This window comes from Manis pentadactyla, chromosome 17 (genome assembly GCF_030020395.1).
Source record: "Manis pentadactyla isolate mManPen7 chromosome 17, mManPen7.hap1, whole genome shotgun sequence".
NCBI classification, from domain to species: Eukaryota; Metazoa; Chordata; class Mammalia; order Pholidota; family Manidae; genus Manis; species Manis pentadactyla.
In genome coordinates this window covers 9,602,418-9,608,557 of record NC_080035.1, presented here as the reverse complement: position 1 = coordinate 9,608,557, position 6,140 = coordinate 9,602,418, and the positions used below count along the sequence as shown (strand labels likewise).

At 35.0% G+C, this 6,140-nt stretch overlaps 1 non-coding gene across 1 annotated transcript; it reads right to left on the bottom strand.

Moving 5' to 3' along the window:
• Positions 1–1,148: 1,148 nt before the first annotated feature.
• On the bottom strand, positions 1,149–1,255 carry LOC118914650 (U6 spliceosomal RNA). The gene has a single exon (XR_005025701.1). It is a non-coding gene; the product is annotated as a U6 spliceosomal RNA (small nuclear RNA).
• Between the last annotated feature and the right edge of the window lie 4,885 nt (positions 1,256–6,140).

Sequence of the window (6,140 nt, the reverse complement as noted above, 5' to 3'; positions counted from 1 at the left end):
TTACTGGGAATTTCTGCATAGACAATCATGTCATTTGCATATAGGGACAGTTTTATCTCTCCCTTTCCAATCTGTATGCCTTTTATTTCCATTTCATGCCTTATTGCACTAGATAGACTTGCAGCACTATGCAGAACTAGAATGATGGAAGTGGGCATCTTTTATCTTATTCCTGTCTTTCACCATGAAGTATAATGTTAGCTGTAGGTGTTTCATAGATGCTCTATCAAGTTGAGGAAGTTTCCCTCTATTCTTGGAAGTTTTTATAATGAATGGGTGGTAAAGTTTGTCAAATGCCTTTTCTACATCAATTGATATGATCTATGATTTTCCTTCTGTACCCTGTTGATAAGATCAATTATATATATATATATATATTTTTTTTTTCTTCTACTTTGCAACCAGCTTTGCATCACTGGAATAATTCTCACTTGCTCATGATGTATGATTCTTTTATTACTGAAATCTAGTTGTTTATGTTAAGAATTTTTGTATTAATATTCATAATGGGTAACAGTCTGTAGTTTTCTTTTTTTTTTTTTTTTTTTTTGTTTGGTGTTATAAAGTGCTAGTTTTCAAAGATGGAAAGCTTTCTCCTCTATTTTATGGAAGAGATTATATAATTCTTCAAATGTTTGGTAGAGTTTTACACTAAAATTTCTTTTTTGGGAGCTTTAAAATTAAGAATTCAATTTAATAGTTATAGAACTATAAAATTTATTTCATACTGAGTGAGTTGTGGTAGTTTGTGTTTTATAAGAAGTTGGTCCATTTCTTCTAAATTGTCAAACTTGCATATATAGAATTATTCATAATAGTCATATATTCTTTTGATGTCTACAAGGTTTTAGTGATGTTCTGGGCTCTCTTCCCAATGTTGGTAATTTGTGTCTTTTCTCCTTTTTTTAAGTCTTGCTAGAGGTTTGTCAATATTTTTGTTTTCAGAAAACCAGTGCTTACATTGATTTACTCTATCATTTTTTTCTGCTCATTTATCTTGATTTATGCCATTTATTACTTCCTTTGTTATTCTTAGGGCTTAATTTTCTTTTTTAAGGCCCTTGATCTGGGAGCTTTGATTACTGACTTGAGACATTTTCTCATTTCTTTTTTTGTGGTTCTGAAAACTGTTTCCTTTATTATTATTTAAAAATATGGAATGCTTCACGAATTTGCATGTCATCCTTGTGCAGGGGCCATGCTAATCTTCTCTGTATCATTCCAATTTTAGTATATGTGCTGCCGAAGTGAGCACTCTCATTTCTAACATATGCCTTTAATACTATAACTTTCCTTCTCAGCACTGCTTTCACAGCATCCCACAATTTTTAATATATTGCATTTTCATTTTAATTCAGTTCAATGTATCTTTTTATATCCCATGAAATTTCCTCTTGACTCACTGATTATTTAGAAGTATCCAGTTTTGTTACCAAGTGTTCTGAGATTTCCTTGTTATCTATCTGTTATTTCTAGTTTCATTCTACTGTGGTCAAGAGCATATTCTGTATGATTTCAATTCTTTTAAATTTGTTGGCTTGTTTTCTGGGCCAGGATATGCTCTATCCTAGTACACATTTCATGTGTGCTTGAAAATAATGAGGATTCCATTGTTTGGAGCTACATTATCTTGTTGGTTGATGCTGATGTTGAATTCTTCTATATCTTTGTTGATCTTCTCTTTTCTCTATCAATTATTGAGAAAGGAGTGAAGTCTCTACCTACAATTGTGAGTTTATTTCTCCTTTCAGTTCTTTCAGTTTTGTTTCCCATATTTTGCATTTCTATTGTTTGTTGCAAACACATGTAGAATTATTATATTTTCTTAGTTAATTGACCCTTTTATCATTACATAATGTACCTCCCCCTATCTGAAAATCTTTGCTCTGAAGTTTACTTTATGTAAGAAAAATATAGCCACTACTTCTTTCCTTTGAGTTATACTTGCATGACATATCTTTTTCCATTCTTTTGCTTTTGCCTATGTCATTATATTTGAAGTGAATTTCTTGTAGACAGCATATTGTTGAATTGTGTTTTTAAGTTCACCCTGTCAATATCTATATGTTAATTAGTGTATTTAGACAATTTACACTTAATGTATGTATTGATATGCTTGTTGCTTGCCATATTAGTTTTTGTTTGTGTTTTTGCTATTTTCGTTTTTCTGCTTTCCTGTGGGTTACTTGGACATTTTTAAAAATTCCATTTTGATTTGTCTTTTTTGTTTTTGACTATCTCTCTTTGAATAGCCCTATTCATAGTGTGCTGTAAGGAGTACCTAATGTATACATAACTTACTGCAGTCGACTGGTGCCAGCACTTCACTAGTTCCAGCAAAGTGTGGAAATATTACTTATACTTATGTCTCTTTATTTTCCAAACTTATAATATTATAAACATTTCCTCTGCATATTTAGAACATCATACAGTGTTATGATTTTTGCTTCTGCTATCAAACATAATTTAGATAACTCAAAAGAAGGAAATGTTCATTCTATTTACCCATGATTTTGCTTCCCATGCTCTTTCTTCATTCTTGAAGTTACAAGGTTCATTCTTTTATCATTTCTATTTGTTTAGGGAATTTCCTTTAGCTGTTCTTTTAGGCTAGTTCTTCCTGCAACAACTTCTCTTAGTTTTTCTTTATTTGAGAATGTCTTGTTTCCCTTTCATAATTTGAAGGATATTTTCACTAGATGTAAAATTCTGGGTTGATAGTTTTCTTTTAGCATTAAAGAACTATTGCCATTTTTTCTGGAATCCATGGTTTTAGATGAGAAATGTATTGTTATTTGAATTGTTTTTTCCCTATAGATAAGATAATGTTTCTTTCTGCCTGCTTTTTTAGAAAGCAGGCTGCAGTGTGCCTCAGTGTGGACATTTCTGTTTTACCCTGTCTGTGGCTCACTCAGTTTCTTGAACCTGCAGATTTAAGTCTTTTGCTAACTTTTGGAAGTTTTCAGGTATTAGTTCTCTGAATACATTTTTAGCCTAACTCTTTCTTCTTTCCTCTCCATACATGGATATAAATAGTAGATCTTTTATTATAGTTCCACAAGTCCCTGAGGCCCTATTAATATTTTAAAAATATGTTTTCTTCTATACAGATTGGATAATTTCTATTCTGTTTTCCATTCTTTCTCTCATCGTCCATTCTACTGTTGGATCCATTCACTGAGTTTCAAATTTTGATTATTATAGTTTTTAGTTCTAAAATTTCCATTTGGTTCTTTATATCTTTTACTTATTTGCTGGCACTTTTTATTTTTCATTTCTGTCAAGTGTGTTTGTATTTGTTTTTTAGAGCATTTTTGTGATGGCTTCTTTAAAATGTCAGAAAATCCTAACACATCTATTATCTGAGTATAGGTATCTATTGACTGCTCTTTTCATTCAGTTTGAGATCTTCCTGTTTCTTCATGTGATTTTTCAATTAAAGTATGACATTGGGGTATTTTACTGTGAGATTCTGGATCTTGTTTAAACCTTCTGTTTTAGTTGGCTTCCTCTGAAGGAGGAGTGTCTCTTCAAAGTCCGTGTTCCACACTCAGCCATCACTGACATTTGCAGGGGTGGTTCGCTCCTTATTACTGCTGGTTAGAGGTGTGATATCTGGCTCTCCTGTAGGCCTCCACTGATTTCTCCTTGACTGGGAAGCATAGCAGTACCTCATTACTGCTCCTCATGTGGCTTCCACCGATACCACGGGGAGAAATGTCCTCCTTATAGGCAGTGGTGAGCATCTTGACACTGAAGTAAAGCAGTTTATTATCACCCAGGAGAGGTAAGTGTCCTGGCAATCTACTCAACCTTCTCTCATACTACATTGGGTAAGGCCTTTGGGTACCTCATACAATCTTGGAAGTATCATCTTTTCACTGAGCCACAGTTTATTTTTTATAGTGTTTGGTTGGAGCAGGGTAGTTATCAAAAAATCAACTGTCTTGTTAGGCTGCCCTTTTCCTGTTCTTTTAATCAAAGAGAGCTTTTTGTTGAGGCTAGTATCTAGTCCTGTTGGTTTTCAAAGTTGCTGTCTTCTCCAGCACCAGGTTTGGGAAAAGAAAACCCAGGTAACTCACCACTTGGTGCTCCCTGAGTCCCAAGGACTCTAGCTGCTCTGTCACTGCCTTTCCACCGTTCAGAATTGTTTTGTTAATTTTATGTATAATATTTAGGGTTTCTCATTGTATTTAGTGGAAGGAACGTGGAAAAGTACATCTGTTTTATTCCTGGAAGTGGAAGTTCTCTTACTGGAGTTTTTGAAGACCATCTCAGAATATAACAAAGACCATATGTATTGACCTATTTGGGGTCACTTATCCACTTCTGCTTCATTTATTTAGAGAGAAAGCAGCAGCACGTGATGGATTGTTATCTGCTCTTTTGGGGTGGTGGAAGAGCTTTGTAAAGAGGATTTAAATAGGCTGATGTTCTGGGACATGGTTACTATATAAACTCTTATTAAGAGCTATTACTTTATTCCTTAGTTGTCCCATTTGTGAGAAAAGATGCCAGTTATTTAGTTTTGCAATGCCTGAGCAGCTTGAAAACTGTGTAAATGAACAAATTAAATATGAACTGTTTGAGAAAACAGACTGAATATTTTAGGTTATAAGGGATAAGATTTTAAATTATAAATAATTCATGGATATTAATACTTAATAAGGAATAAATACCATATAACATGAATTTACAAAGATAACTATAAACTACCAAATTCCATATGCATTTCTTAAACGTATTAGTTCTAAGATGCAATCTATTAATCATAGCCTACTCAGTCAGAAGATGTTCATTACATATTCCTGACAAATTTCAACTCATTTTCCTGTCAGAAGTTTGACATTCTCTACAGTGTTTGTGCCTTTTTAACAGTATTTAAAAATCAGTTAGATTCCTGCAAACGTAATTGGGTTAGAGATGTTCTGTCTCTAATAAAAACTCTCTAATTGAACAGAGGGATGTTTTCTGTAACCTCTTTCCAGTTCCAGTTATCCTGACAGTTCTTCATTTTTTTCCTCCAGTTTCTGTTAAACAGCTTCTGACATTTTCTTCTTTCATTAACTATTTATTATAGACCTACCATTTTCCAGGCAGTGCGCTAGACACTGAATACACAGATGTGAATAGAGTGGAATTGTGCTTCTCCCTTATAGAGCTTCCGTTTCTATTTGGGAAGACAGATCACAATATAAAAACTCATATGTAACATATGGCCAGGTGATGATGAGCGCCAAGAGCAATGGTGCAGTGTGAGAAGACAGAGGTCTTGGGGTGGGGGGCTGGTTTAGATGGGGTTGTCAAAGATTTTTTGAGGGGTTTATATTACAGCTAAGACCTGAACAACAGGGAGTACCCAGCTCTTAGGAGAAGTGCGATAAGAGCTTACCACGTAGAGAGAAAAAATGTGAAGATGCTTGATGTGAAATTGATTTGGAACATTTGAGCAATGAAGTCCAGTGTGGTCAGTAGAGAGAGTGGGGAAGAGTGGTGGGCAATGAGGTTGAGGAGGCAGGTAACTACCGGATGATGTAGGGCTGTGCGGGCCATGATAAGCAGCTTGGGACTTCAGAACACAAATGCTTTGGCAGTTGGGCAGGAAAGTGACTGTAGGGAGCAGGGGAAGTAGAAGGAAGTCCAGGTAGAGGATGTCACAATGATCTAGGCTTGGACTAGCTGATTTTGATGAAAGTGATGAGATCATTGGATTGGGGGTATATGATGAAGGACTTGCTGATTGCTTGAAAGTGGGGTATAAGAAAGAAAAGAGTCTGGGGAAACTCTGAGTTTTTTATCTGAGCAATTAGGATGGAGTTGCTACTTAGATGTGAAAGATTATAGGAGAAACATTTTGGGGTGGAGAGCAAATGTAAAATTTGTTAAATTTGAGGTGCTCCACTTGAATGGAGATACTAAGTAGCAGTTGGATACATGTGCCTAGAGTTGAGATTAGTACTGAAGTATAAATCTGAGAGTCCTCAGCATTTATGTGGTCTTCAAAGCCATGGTACTGGAGGAAAAAATTACCTATGGATTTAATCCAGGTAGAGAAGATAACGGAGGACTGGGTTCTGAGGTGCTTCAGAATCTAGAGTCAGGAGGAGATGGGGCCTGGTTGGCAAAGGAAACCAAGGGCG